Below are 15,614 nucleotides of genomic sequence, written 5' to 3'. Positions count from 1 at the left end.
GAACAGACAATAAAAGTGATTGAAACATGAACAAAATTGTTCATGCTCTTATTGTTCCTCCCATACTGTTGACCACACTGACTCTTTCAATATGCAGCTCTGAAGGAGCCAATCCAAAAGTAAAATATTTCCAAAATACAATTTAATATCAGAAAAGAGGAACAAGACTGGGCACACGTTTCAGAAAACATGACCTCATACGTAAGTTTTTGAATCAAAATCTGTTGTTAAGAACTTCCATGTGAGTTACTTCCATATCCAGAGCAGAAAACCCAACTGAAATCATCAAACTAAGATCTGTTGCCCAGATACTTTCTTTTTGAGGACAAAATATCACGTACCAACTGCAAGGCTCTCTGACGTACAGGTAAATCCATGATTGCTTATCTTGTGGAATCAACCTCTCATGTAAATGTGAGTTTCCATATGGACGTAGCTGCAGGAAATAAGACTCTTCTCATTTATGCAAAGAAAGGTTTCTCACTCCTGCAGCTGTTAGCACACTCCCTTTGCACCATCAAATTCATTCCTTCTCAACCAGCTCCAGCTCTCAGCTCTCTTCTGACAGAATTGAAGGATTTCAGTGAAGATTCAAACATAGGAAATCAAACTTAAAAAGTAGAGATGAATACTCTCAACACCTGAGTATATAAACATCCCTTACCTGAAAGGTTTGGGGCTACTACAATCATAAATGAAAGCATTTTTTTAAGAAAGAGCATGTATTTTGCTACAGCTAGAGCTATTTCAGAAGCAAATATTTTGAACAGTGGGGGTCTGCAAACCTGGGAAGCTGGCAGCCAAGTCTTAGGCTATTAACAAACAGAGAATGCAACCTTCCTTTAAAAAACTCAAAGTACTAATTTGGACAATTAAATGCAATATTGGTCTTTTTTATATACCTGGTTATGTTGTGTAAAACATCTGTGATTTTTCAAAATTCTGAAAGTTCCCTCTATAGCTAAATATCATTTATAATAAGATTCCTGAAACGCTAAAATGATATTTATCTTTCTACTGCTCTGTACATCCATGCCATTCATAAATGTTTTTATACTACCATTTCTGTCTTTGAGGATTTGCAAGATAAGGCCCTGTTCACTAAAAAGCCTTAAGTCAATGGTCTTCAGCCTGTGGCCTGTGAGACTGTAAGCCTTCAGAGAAGCAAATTAAACTTCATGAGACGTAGGTTTGTTTTGGAGGGGCCTACACTTTCCCTCTGTGAGGACTGAAAATAAAATCGGTAACTCCTGCGTTAGCAGTAGAGAAATCATACGGATATTAGTGGGGCCGGGATCCACGGACTAGGCCTCTGGCAAGCAGGAAGCCATTTATGAGGTTCCAAGTGCTCTGGATTCTCCCTTCATTGTTTAGTCCTTGCTATCCATTGGATTTACTAATTCATCAGGCTGTCTTAGGGACAGGTTGAGATTTCTGCTTGTCACAAAACTTCACTAAGTCCTGCTTTTCTGCTTTCAAAAATGGAAAAAGATCTTTGTTCCTGAAGCTAGCAGTCACTACACTGAGCTTGCCTTAAACCTACACCAACACCTCTTTCCAGTTTGGCTTCAGTTAGAAAAGTGGAAACCGTTTTTCTACTAAACCTTGTTAATTTCAACATCTTTCTCATCCAGCAGAAACAAAACACATGACAGTAATTCAGCCCACAAATCCAGAAGCTATGAATTGCTACCTAGTAAGATTTCTGTTTACAATACTTGGAGATATACAAACCATTTGTTAAACATAAAAGTTGGCTTCTGCTTCTGGCCTGACCAAAGCTTATGCCAATGCAGTACATCGGTTCTGCCACTTAGCATATATTCTGGTGAGATACGAGGTCATCAAGCAGAATTCTCCAGTATTTCTGCTATTCTGCCAATACTGTCTGTGCTAAGAACTGAGCAGAGCAGTCCCATAGCTGAACAGATTTGCTGAGACAGGACCAAATATATTTACTGCTAAAATTTGGATACACTCTGACCAAAGCTTTTCCAAAGTTTGCTGCTAGGCTCTCGTAAGTGCTAAAAGAGAATAAACCTAAGAACACTCCACCACAGAAAATAACCATAGTCTGTATCAGCCCCAAAACTTTGTCCCTCCCATACACGCTCAACTTTTTCTGCCACTTTTCTGTTGTATCTGTGAAGAACAATCATAAATACTATTGCATACATAGTGCAGTAATATAGGAAGAGTTTCAATCAAAGAATATTAATTACTAAAGAAAAAGAGTTCTATACATTTCTCTCAAGATGAAATTTTAAAGGTATCTTATAAAGATAGCATTAAGTAAGGTAAATTAATGATATTCCATACTCAAAAATATATATATTTCATCTCATATATATGCATATCATGTATATTGTATATTTGTATTTATAGTATATGTGTATTTCATATAGATACATTTCATGTATATTTCATACTCAAAAATATATCTATTTTTGCAAACACTGGATTTAGCTGTTTTATTAGAAATGGCAGTGTTAGTAAGACAGTAATATCAGGCTAAATTTTGCTAAATGGTATTCACTTTGACTAAAATTGATGGAGTGACTGAATTTCAGACAAAAAAAGAAAAAAAAAAAAAAAAAAAAGTGTATCCAGTTCACCAAACCCAAAAAGCTAAGAAAATCATGCAGCATTACCTCCATAATTCTGATAATTTGTTCTTTGGACAGCTCCAAGGTCATTTTGTGCTGAGTAGGTACCTGAAGTTAAGCTCAAGTCATCTCTATGTTGGGAATAATTTTTGGCTTTCCTATAAGAATCTCTCCATGCACAATGACTTTCTGAAAACCTGAAATCTGCACATTCTCAAACCAAAAAAATCTGGCCTTAGTGATACTGAGATTTCATCTTGACTGGGTACAAGTCCAGAAAGAAGAAAGGATGAAAATGCCTAAACTGCATGGAGGAATAGGTTTTCTGATCCAAATGGGATAAGAAGAAGGCCTTAGAAAGGGAAGGGGACGATTGGGAAGATCAGCCTGAGGGGTGTGGAGTGAACAGGAGACTGGCAGGGGAAGGAAGAGGGAAGTTAGAAAGGGAGTTTCCTTATTCCAAATTCAGAAAAGGAGAGAATTGAGATGACCTATGAAACTTGATGTAAGACTGCATACTGCTAGCATAAATGCTGAAGTCAGTGGAACTGCATGCCGTTTAAGTGTGATAAACCAAGTCCTACACTTCTCATAAGGCACCAAAAGCACCCATGTTAATCTCTCTGAAATTTCAGTTTTCCATCTGTCAAGTTGGAATAACAATAATCCTCTCATATGGGTAATGTAAAAACAAATTCATTAATGCTCACAGATACTGCAGTTAATGAGTGTCATTAAAAAAAGGCACAACAGAAGTACTAACTCCACATGAAAACAAGGTTTGATTGGTCTGCAATTAACAACGAGCCAGCCTTTTGTACTGTGTGCTTGTATCTTGAGTTTAATACAATGAAGTCTTGATATTTAATAACTAAGCAATACCCATAGCAGCAGTAAGTAAAAAGGCACTGACTGTATGTAAAACAAGGTAAAGAATACAAAATTCTTCAAGAATTAAGAGATAAAAGTAAACCATGACTACATAGCTTAAAGGATATCTGATTGATTGCTCAGGTGCAGAGACTGAGGGGGAGATAAAATAATCATTTTAATTCATACACTTCTCAGTGTGCAAGCTTGCCTTTGCAGCATTTATGATATCCCCTTAATGGGGATATCATAATTATGTGTGTGTACATACCTATGTTCATGCTGGCACTCAAGTCTTCTGTACTGACATTGTGTATACAGCTATACTCATATATTAAGTAATTTTCCCTAAACCCATAAAATACCTCTAGAACTATACATTCAGTGTTACTGCATAAAGAAGTGAAAGAAAATCATTTATAGCATAAATTACTCATGAACAATAGCAGCTTGAAAATATATTTTTCAATTCTTTTGAACTTAAACTAATCTTAAAACAACAAATGATGAAAGTTCAAACAAAAGCTAATTTTGTTTAATGAACTAACCAAGGAGGTATTGTGAAAGTATTGTGCAACCAAATGCTAAGCTAATTATTGTGAGATCAAATAACTGTTGCCATAGTTACTGGACAGTGTTTTCCATAACCACTTTTATCTCTTCAATAAATCTTTGTGACGCAACAAATATAAAAAGTTGACTGTAAAATGACTATTATGTTTCAAACAGCATTCAGTTATGACTGACCTGTCATTGCGATTGTGTTCCCATATTTCTCAGAGGACAATAAAGGACAAGTATGTGCTCAAGTTAACACAGAAACAGCAATAGGCACAGCTTGGCTTTGGGACTGTAATTCAGGTTGTTGATTTGAGCACAAATCTTTTTTTTTTTTTTTTTTTTTTGGGAGGGGGGGGTAGGGGGTATGTATCAAACGCTTTTGTGTTGATTTGTTTGTCTTTAGACCGTAAAGTATCAAAAAGGTCATCCCGTTGTCCCATCTTCCCTCATTAGTATAACAGTTATTCTTTTATGTTAGTTCCCATCAGAAAATGCAGTGAACTCGACAGTAACTGAAAGCTAAAACCAAAATCTGGGTCGTCAACAACTGCATATGAAAGTCAACATCAAAAGCACATAGTACTGCATCATAAAATGAACCCTGCTGCTCAGATTTAATGCCCCTGTAAGGGAGCCTGGTATGTTCCATGTCATAGACAACTGTTGGCTTTTGTGAAAATTGTCCAGAGTGGGTATTTTATGCTATCTTCATTTTTATGTACACAGTTTTACCAGGGGATTCAGGATTACAGTTAATGCTTGGAATTAACTGAAATTGGAATGGTCTTGAGGAAAAAAAAAAAAATTGTTTTTGACTGGTGAACTACAAAAATTAAAGACAAAGCTGGATACCACTGAACAGGCTGAGTCTCTCAGTGAAACTTACTAAATTCAACATTTTAGTACAGATGTTGAAATGAAATCCTCAAGAGCAGAAAATAAATGTTGTCTAGACCTTTGTATTAAACGTCAGTTCTCTATTTCTCTAATATCCTGCAATTTCCTGCAAATCCTGCCAGCTGACACAGGATGCTGCAGAAAGTCCCACAAAACAGATGTGGCTCTGAATCTGCTTCTGTCTTAAATTTATGAGAAAGTGATTATCAATTAAAGCTAACCACAAATTCTGCAATGTAAGAGTTTCAGAGAAAAATGTAGAACTGCCCAATTTCATATGTTCTGGGAACACGTTCTGGATTTGTGCATCTTTCTTCATGTCAGCAGCATGTTTCTGATTTCCTGAAGGGGGAAAGGAACTTTGGTGAACACAAAATATTCTCATCACACATAGGTGTCCCAGATTTCATGGGCATGTTGTCAAGAGGAGGCTCCACCACCATCACAGTTTCTCTGCCTGCCCCAAAAAGGGACTGTTTGTCCCAATAAGGGACAAAGTTTAAGACTTCCAACATGGCAAGCCAACGAAGCAGGAGGTAGGTTTTGGAAGGAGGAGATGCATCCAAGAAGACTTAATGTTCCTGAAGCTGGAAGTGCCATTCCTGCCAGCTTTGTAGAGGTTACACAAACAAGAACACCGCAGTTCAAGTCAACTGCTGGATATCAGTTCAGAGCAACAACTTGCCAATTTTTTTCTTAGCAAGTATTTTCACAATTTTCAATAGATAGAAAATTTTCTATTTTAATCTGTTCAGCAAACGAAAATCCTACTCTGGGCTATTGTTGTCATTCCTGTCAAGCCCAATGACAAAAGGAATGAGATGGCACTTATGACCCAAGACATTCCAGTTCTCAAATGAACTCTGAAATTACGCAGGTTTCTATCAGGCATGGATCTGTGCAGACTCCACAATGTTTTCCAAACGTTGCGGCTCAGACATTAAAGCTCCAAACAATGCTGTTCCTCTCTGAGGCACACGCATCCAGCCCTTGTGTTGACAGCACGGCTCACAGAGCAGACAAGTGGCCTGGGCCATCTTTGCATTCCGCTGGTTTTTGCTGCTCAGATGGCCCCCAGACAACCTCGAGGCAGCTGGGCAGTTGTGCTTCTCAGCTGAATCAGAATTTAATGTATTCTGTTGAGAAAGACAATAAAATAGATGCGTATAAAACCATCTGAGCAGGTGGCTAACAGGGAATGAGGTAACTGAGAAGCACCGCATCGAAGATAATAGCTTATAAAAATGAGATTTGAAAACAGCAAAGAACAAAGGGGGTATTATTTCTACAGAACCAAAGAAGGGAAGATTTTCATAGGACTAGAAGGGACTGCGATGCTGAATTTTGGATCACAGGTGAATGACTCACACGTTGCTGAGTATTTTTTCTCCTTTCTCATCTTCCCAGGCCAGTAATGAGTTTCATTATTAGTTTACCTAATTTGAATGCTCAGCTCAACCTCTAGCACACTTTTCAATGTTTCTATAACAAAGCTGCCATCTGGGTATTACACGCCTGCAATACACACTGTCACTTGCTAAAACTCTTTTCCAGGTAGAAAATAAAAGACTGCATGTGTTCCTGGGATATAACTGTTTCGGGGAAGAGACAAATTGGTTCCTTACATTCAGGTCACCTCGAAACTACAAAATTTTAGAAAGTTGAAAAACCTCTAACAAATAAACAGTAGCCTAAATCCCCACAGTCCTTACTCAGGGCAAATGTCTGTTTTGTTAGAGAAAGGACTAGGTTGCAGGAATTGCATTCATATGAATTACAAAATCAGATAACTTTACAGCAAACTATATAGAGGTTGAGAACGTTCTTTTTTTTATGTGGGATATGTTGGAGATTGAGACACTGTAGCCAATAAAAAGTCATGTTGTTTTTTTTTTTTGTTTGCTTGTTTTTGTTTTGTTTTGTTCTGGTTTTAGAATATTCTTCAATTGTTCATTTGCCTAGAAAATTGTGCAGATCCAGCGCTGTGGTGGATTTTAGTTTTGCTGATGTTAAATTGCTAAGCATTGAGTGCATTACACAGAAATTTCATGAGGTGAAAAAAAAATTCTGTGTCATCCCTGTAAATGGGAACACATTTTGCATTATCACCCATGCTGCCGTTCTGAAGATATTTTATTTATTTTTTTACTTTTTGCAACACTCAAATGCACAAATTTATGAAGACTTACTTGCACAGTGCATCTCAGAGACAGCACCTCTTTCTCTGTGCATCACAAAGATGAGGCTTCAGGCACCTGTTTGTAGGGTGGTTTGGAACTTATTTCTCCAATAACCAGACAGAATAAAGCCCTTCCAAACCCAGACTATATAACGTCTGACAATACAAGCCATTCCAAGATGCCAGGCGGCCCTGGAAAGCAGAGAACCTGTTTCAGAGGGCAAAAGAGGTGAAGTGAGAAAGAAAAGTTGGATGAATAGTAGTTGAGGGAAGGAATTCAGACTTCGGTGGCTGGTCCTTGTGCAATGATTCCTAGGTTTTTCCTGCCATAACCCCACTTCTAGGATTATACCCCAATTTTCACTGCAGATTTTGATATTGACCATATTTGAGAATCACAAATCTTAAGAGTAATCTCAAAGTTTTTAGGAAATTAAATGAAGTTCATCAGTAACTCCAAAGCACTGGACACATGAGAACTGAAATACATAGCTCCAAACGCTGCTCCCAGTTGCACCATTGGTTTAGTGGTTTCCCTTGAATCATACCACTGTAAACAAAGTGGGGGACAGGGCTTTGCATCACTTATATAAATAGAAAATATTCTTTGTACTGTTACATAAAACTCATTTTGCAAAGGACTTTTTCTAAATCTTTTCTACTATTTTACTTATTTCCTTGCTAATTAGCTTTTAACCAAATGTAGATGTTTTCCCTGACCTATTTTCAAAGCTAACTAATCCCTAAATCCCCCAGTTATGCAATCTCGAAGGATTAAACATTTGTCATGAAAGAGTCTGGATTTGTTTAGACTGAATAAATTTCAGTGGCTTAAATACAGTTCATTGATTAAATTACATTCATAGAATGCTGGCTCTTGTCACAGGGAGTCTGCCAAAGTAGCTCTATTTAGATGTATGTGATATAAGCTTCTGCTCATAGTTAAGCCTACAAAATGTTTGCATGTGGTGCATCTTGGAAGATAATTGGGCTCTTTTTATATAAATCTGTTCCATCTCTGCAAAAGTATTACAATTATGTAATACGTACAGTGCAGCAGCACCTGAATGCCAACCTGGTCCGAGCAGCATTATCCTAAGCAAAACGTCAATCTTTTCTCCAAAGCAAGCAACCTAAAGGCAAGACAAACCAGGTGGAGGAGACAAACAAGTGGGCTGGTCTGGGGGTGGTAGCAAAGACGGGGTAACAAATAATAGGATGCACAGGATTGGCAGCCGATGAGGAAGAGCAATCACAACACGCCATCTGCCCACCCATAATTAGATTAGAGTTGTCTCCATGCAGTAAGGCAGAGCGGTTGTGAAGAGACACTTGGAGGAGGAGGACAGGACTTTGTCCTGGAGCTTCTCCTATGCTTAGCAAGGTATCACAAGGGCACGGATGAAGATGCTTAAGTGGAAGATTGAGAGCAGCAACAAAGGCAGCCGTCAAGCACGTAATGAGATAATGTCATACACAGAAAGGTCTAAATAGTCAGAAAGGGATATTTCAAAAACCAGCTAGCTGGTTTTCTTTCTCAGTCACAATGGACCGGGAACTACTATTTCCATTCACAGTATCTTAGCTGGCAGGGTATAACCTCTGCCCGTTGGCACGGCTCAGATGCCTCGTACTTCTTAGAATGCACCGAGATCATGTGCAGTGAAATGCAGACCTCTTTATTGGAAGTGTGAACACCAAGAGAGTGATGTAAAAAGAACTGAAAATGCATAACTGAAGCGCCTAAATATCCCACCCACATTCTCTGTGAAGCAACCAGAAGGATTTCTTCAGGGTTACACGTGAACTTCTCAATGAGGAAGTCAAGACTTTTTTTTCCTTAGGCGCAATGATCCTTGCCTGGGTTTCTGTCCTTTCCTCCAACACAGTATGCCTGTCTGTCACGGGACAGGAAATCAGAATACATAAACTGCTGCTTCACCTACTCTAGTGACTGCTATTTGAAACAGCTGAACTACGCTGGGCATTTACTATTCACTTCCAAGCTGTCTAAATCTGTAGATCCAGAACTTACTCAATGGATTTAGATGTGTGCTTCAGTTCTGAAATGAAAAACTTGAAATTTCATTTTCAATTCATTCTGATAAGTCACTCTACCGCACGAGCAGGTACTACAGATTAATCAGTCACGAAATTCAGGTTTAGCAAAAAGAGTTATAGCACTGCAGAGCATCTGCTGAATAAAGAGATGTAAAATTCTATCATGACATTTTCTGTAAATACAGTCTTTTACATGATTACACACTCCCTCCTTTCTGGAAATGTAAGTTATTTTCAGTTTCTGCTAGGGCAGGAAGAAAAGCTCGCTGAACTTTAGGCCTCAGTATTGCAAAACCCTGTAAGGATAAGGCAGCTTTTTAAAAGAAAGTCACACTGGACTTGCTCACGTTATGGGTGGATACCCTGGGTGGTTGCACTGCATGACTTCAGCATTACCCTGCAGCAAGAAACAGATAACCACAGCTTCAGAATAGGTACAGACAGCAGCAGATTTGCTGAATTTAGGACAAAATTCACAGCTGCCACAGACAGCTGCGTGCCTACGCTTGCAGCATCACAAAACAAAAATACTGATCAAGGATGAAAAATAACCTAGTAAAACTAAAAGTAGAAAAAATAGAATACTCTTGAAAATAATGAAATGGAAATGGGGAAATGAAAATTAGGGGCAAATTAGGTACACAGAATCCCTGGCAAGGCCAACTGAGGCCTTGAGAAATAAAAGGAACTATAGGAACTATGCTAGCACATGGGCTTCATGCTGGGCAGCCTCATCACACAATCTCTGAACAGCTACTACTGATCAGACTATGGCTTAATCAAAATGAATTAAAAAAAATAATCTGGTGGTGAGCAGGAGGATTTAACACAAAATCTATTTCAAGGAAAATTAGTTCACAGAAGTAAATCAAGAATAATAAAAACAGCAGAAAAGGGATTTTTGTGTGTGTGTGTTTTATTCTCCTAATGTTTCAAGCATGTCTTCTTTATCCACTGTTATTTCCAAAACCAATGCAGTCACAACACACTACCAAAGCAGTTTAATTTATTGACTATTACACAAGCATATTAAACAGCATTTGCTCTAGGCTTTCTACAGAAGAGTTAAAAAGACTTTCTGGAATATCAGCTGAATTAGCAGAAATCACCCAGAATGCACCTCCTGTTGTTTTTATTTCAACAGCAGGCAAGGTTGAAGAGTAAGGATGTGTGCAGGGCCTGCCATTACTTACTGCTCAGTGTAACTCAGCACAGACACACGAGCCTCCACGTGTCTGGTATCGCAGCACAGGCTCAGGAGGCGTCTGGCCCCTCAGTAAGGACAAACCAGATTGCAGGTCTGGGAAGGGCTCTGGTGCCAGGCTGTTTCCCAGAGGACCCTCTAGCAGATCTGTTCAAGCACAGGATCTGGTTTGATGGCACAGCCACCATGACAGCAAAACTGCAGAACATGATCCGTCAGCCACTGCCCAAAAATGGAGGGACTGCGGGGCTGTAAAGCAAAGAAGTGAGCTGCAGGCAGTGCAGGGAGTGCCTTGAGGTAGGGCTCTAACCAGAAGAGCCCACCCATAGTGGGAACGCAGCTTGACAGGGGCAGGTAGTTACAGAAGTGAGCGTATACCCATCACGTAAATGTATACCCATCAGGTAACATATACAGGGTATCCTAAAGACATTAGTAAAAGGAAAAAAAAATCCTACTTAAATTGACCACACTGATGACTACAAACGATCCAAAGTCTGAGTATTTTTAAGCACAAGCTTTAAGAATAATGGTGCTGGGTGAAGACAGCAGTGGCTCTGAGTAGAGCCTTAGACCATACATTTTGCAGTCGTAAATGTTTCTGGACAAACGTTGAGCTAGTCGATAGTGTGTTCAAACATAATACGTGTGTTTCTAACAGCACTCCAAATGCTTTGTTACCTCCTTCGCTTCACATACTTAATTCTGAGCATAAGAATTCATGTATCTCATCTGGGAACATTATTTGTATACTTACTGCTACACCAAAATACTGTACTTCTGCTAGGTTTTGGAGAGAGAGCAATCACATAGCTTCCAGCTCAGTTCTTGAAGAGAAGCTGAGAAGTCCAGAGACTCAACGACAATGGTTGCACCAGGACCTGGGGACAAAGAAACTCCCCTCACCCAACATCTATCCGTCAGAAGACGCAATTTCTCAATTAAAAAAACAAACAACCCTGCACTAACATATCTTTGCCATGTTTACAGACATCTGGTTTCACTTAAATATTCATTTTCACATAAATAATGTCCAAAACAAACATTAAACCAAAGGTGTATGGAACGTCTGGAGAAAGTTTCCTATACAGTAGGAATGGCATTTGCCACGGTACTGATGACCTGCCTAAAATCAAGGCATGCTTTATGATGGTGGGAAGTGCTTGCTGTGGCACATTTTCCTGTAGTGTCTCATACAACTAAGACCAAGCAGTATGCAAGGTTTTCCAGATTAAATTGTTGTGCTACATATACAAAACATCCCTTATTAATTATTGTTTATGAATTAATTTCTGTAAGAGAAATGCATTTTGATGTTACAACTCAGTGACGGTATTACCGTCAATTTAAAGAGAATTAGTCTAGAAAATAAGCAGAACAGAATGTATTATTTGATCTTTTTTCAAGTCTTTGGTTGTTTATTTTATAGAGAATAACAATTTTCCTCCTGAAGACTGCCTTTCTATTTTAAGCCTTAAACAATCTGTCTCATGAACCACCTGAAAAAACGTGTTGAGAAATAGTTCGAAAACATCCTATTATTATAATTCCTGGAAAAAAAAAAAAAAAAAGTGACAGCCATTATCTATGACGAGACTTTTTATTTAAAAAGAGTTAATTTAAATATCGTGTTGATCTCTCCTTCCCCCTCGAAACAATGCTGAGCGATCGGAATTCATTACGCTGCCTATTATAAATCGAATGTCATTATTTCTTCTCGTTACAAGGAAGACAGCGTATAAAACAAATCAGAATGGAAAATATCACGCAGCAAAACGAAAATGGTATTTTGCATGAAAAACACTTCACTGCCCTTGACACCTGGACGGGACCTGCACTACAGACCACTGACTGTACACTGCAGCGTTGGTGATCCGTGCTCAGAGGTTCACTGACCCAAAGAGATATTATCAGGGCTTACATTACTCAGCCACACGTCTTAATGAGAAACTTTCCCGTTCCCCTGCCCGCAACCGCTGGCAGGCTGGCTCGCAGACACACCTTCCCGTGCATCATCCAGGCCGGTCCATGGGTTGTACGGACGGTCTGAGCATACCAGCGCAGACGGGGAGTGCTGCAGCGCCTTACGTTTCGACGGGGAGATGTTGTGTGCTTTTATGCAACCGCTTCTAAGGAGGTTAAGGAGCTGTAATTAGCGTACATCATCTCTCTGTCAGCGGAGCTAATCAGGCTGAAAAATCCCAAGCGTCTCCACTCCTGAGCAGCCCGGGCTTCTTTGGTATTTTCAAACTCTTTCTTGCTAATTGCTCACACTGCCTTCAGACTCGCTGGCACCACGGAAAGCTTCCTTCTTGGGTGGAAATGGGGGAGACTTTCTGTCTGGAAGAGCCCTTTCCTCTCAGCTAGGAATTTCATTACAGCTCCGGGCTCTGCTGAAGACCTCTGCTGATGCTGACAATACAGACCGCTTCCAAGCTGCTGCTATGCATTTAGCTTAATTCTCACTGAATTTGGGGGGCGGGGGGGAGGGGGATGTTTGACCTCTGCCTGTGCTGGAAAATCACTGGTGGCTTGAAGGCAAAGCAGTCCAGGTGTCACGGCTGCCAGCTGCCAGCACAGCTGCAGCTCAGGCTGAAAGCATCCAAGCTATGATTACACACAGCAGAGGTTATGGGATCTGCTGGTGAGCTGCGGTTGTTCTGCACTCAGATCCGCCTGCACCCGATCAGATCAGCCCACGACTGACGGCTCGGGGTCAGTGCTAGCAGCCTCATACTTCCTTCGCTGAGAGCATCTCCCAGAGCCAGACCTACGTCTGCAGCTGAGAATGGATGCACTGGTTACTGTGCAGTTATCTTGAGCAAGTTTACTCAAAACTTCGCAATCTACACACCATCCACAATACCTGCTCACGTCTAAATGTAATAATGTTCACCGTCCTTTGGGCCACAAATGATCTAAGACCCAACTGTTTTAAGAAACTACCTACCTGGTCTTTTTTGGTTATGGCTAGTGTCTGTTGGGCTTCAATCTAACTGTCCAGCCTAGGGCCGATATTAAATTATTCTTCATTGCAGACCTAGCCTTTCCAGCGTGCTCTCTCTGGTTGTTGGATACCATCTTCATTTATCAGCTTCACAGTGATTTTTCACTCATTTTGATGACTACGTAACTGTTTCACATGATGAAATAAGGATGTACTTGTAGCAGAGTGCTTCATGCTACTAAAATTCAACCCTCAAGACAAGTCACTGTGTAGTCAATGTTAGGAGCACAAAATAAATTGTAAAAGCCAAGAATTAAATAATAATTAGATTAATTTTCACATTCCCTCTCACATCATATTAATATGATTTAATTTTTGATTTGCTTTTTTTTCAATCAAATGATTTCAGAAAACAGAGCTTCATAAGTTTACCTGTGTTGGGTCTGTCTGGGATGGAGTCACCTTTCCCTGCAGCAGCCCACACAGTGCTGTGCTCTGCACTCATAGCTGGAACAGCACTGGTATCACTCCAGTGTTGTGTCTATTGCTGCATAGTGCTGGCACAACATCAGAACTCCTTCCAGGCCCCCAAGAGCCAGCAGGCTGGGGGTGGGCAATTGATGGGGAGGGGACATCACCAGGGCAGCTGACCTAAACCAACCAAAGGGATATTCCATAACACCTGATGTCACACTGAGCAATAAAAGGGGGGCTCTCATGGGGGAGGGTCTCTTCTGAACAACCGGTACGCGTTTTGAGGCCCTGCTTCCCGGGACGTGGCCGAACATCGCTCGTTGATGGGAAGTAGAGAATAACTTTTTTTTTCTTTCTCTCTGTGCTTCCGCGCGGCCTTGTTGTTTCTTTTGTTTCTCTTTCTCCCCATTCCCCTTTCCTTAATTAAATCATTCTCATCTCAAACCTCGAGCTCTTTGTGTTGTCTTTTCTCCCCCTTCCTCTTTGAGGAGGGGAGGAGTGAGAGAGCGGTTGTGGTGGAGCTCGGTTGCCCACTCGAGTAAAACCATCACATTACCTTAGAAAAAGTAGAAAAAAAAAAGCAAAAACCCACTAAACAATATATTAAATGTATTATTTCATTGTATTGATGTCAGAAGGATGATATAGGTTTGATACAGGTTTGATAGCAGAGAAACAAACTTTTACGGTCTGCTTCTCAATATCATAAATTACTTTTTTGTTGTTGTTTACAGTTGACTTTATTGCCAGTATAAATGCAAACCTTAACTATATCTGCACATCATAAGATTAATGAAAAGGTAGAAAACAAAAACCTTCAGAACTAGAGGACAGTTTAAAATATCAAGGACAAATTCGTTATGTAGAAGTAGGGTACTGCACTATATCCTCATTTGGTTTTTAAGTTAAAAAACAAACAAACAAACAAAAAAAAACAAACAGCAATCTCCCTTCTTTATTGAAAGGTCACTGTAATGCAATAGGACACAGTAAGCAGTTGTGAAATTAAGCCCTCCAGAACCTGGTTGCAACTTTGGAATGTGACCATTGTTGTGCAATGGAGTTTGTCACCATCATATGAAAAAGCCATTGGGAAATAAATCTTTTGTTTACCTGCTTATCACAGATAGTCATCAACTGATTCACATTTTGTAGTATTTTACTAAGGTCTAAGACAATACCTGAACTACAAACATCTTGACCTTTTTCTTTAAACAACTCAAGTAATCTTGGTACAATCTTCATACATCCTACATACAGAATGTTCTTTTTTCTTTAGTTCCTCTTTAAAGAGAAGGTATGTCAGTAGGTTGACAACTTCTTAAAAGCTTCTCTGTTCCTGCCACATATTGTTACCTGCTTAAAAAATACAGGAATGATGCTGTGTTAAGATATCCAGTGTCATATTCATGATGCCGATGTCTCAAGCAGGGGCTTGACCTCTGCTCAGGAGAACAAGCAGCAAAAGCAAATTAACCCACATGTAGAGACATCTGTATACCCAGAAGTATGAGCACATTGTTCTAATTATGCTCTTCGTTCCCTGGAATTCTGAAGAATCTGAGGACATATGTACCTCATACATATGGTTGTAGGTGTAAACACAGCTCCTTCACCCATTCCCCTGGGTGAGCAGATGGAGAGTGCTGCTGATTCAGAATTTGTGCAGCCACATTTGCATGGCACTGAGCTGGCTAGATGTAGAGACAACGCAGGCAGAGGAACTCAATATGTCTGCACATGTCTGGAGATACTCACCCTGAGCTGCAGGCTTTCCCTGATATACAGAGGGCAACATAATAAAGATGTTAACCA

At 39.8% G+C, this 15,614-nt stretch overlaps 1 protein-coding gene across 2 annotated transcripts in view; it reads right to left on the bottom strand.

Moving 5' to 3' along the window:
- Positions 1–15,614, bottom strand: part of NSMCE2 (NSE2 (MMS21) homolog, SMC5-SMC6 complex SUMO ligase) — a 130,148-nt gene that overhangs the window by 39,122 nt on the left and 75,412 nt on the right. The gene's annotated exons all lie outside the window — the stretch shown is intronic.

This window comes from Oxyura jamaicensis, chromosome 2, assembly GCF_011077185.1.
Source record: "Oxyura jamaicensis isolate SHBP4307 breed ruddy duck chromosome 2, BPBGC_Ojam_1.0, whole genome shotgun sequence".
NCBI lineage: Eukaryota > Metazoa > Chordata > Aves > Anseriformes > Anatidae > Oxyura > Oxyura jamaicensis.
Note: the sequence above shows the minus strand (reverse complement) of the source record. Positions and strands in the feature narration are given on the sequence as shown.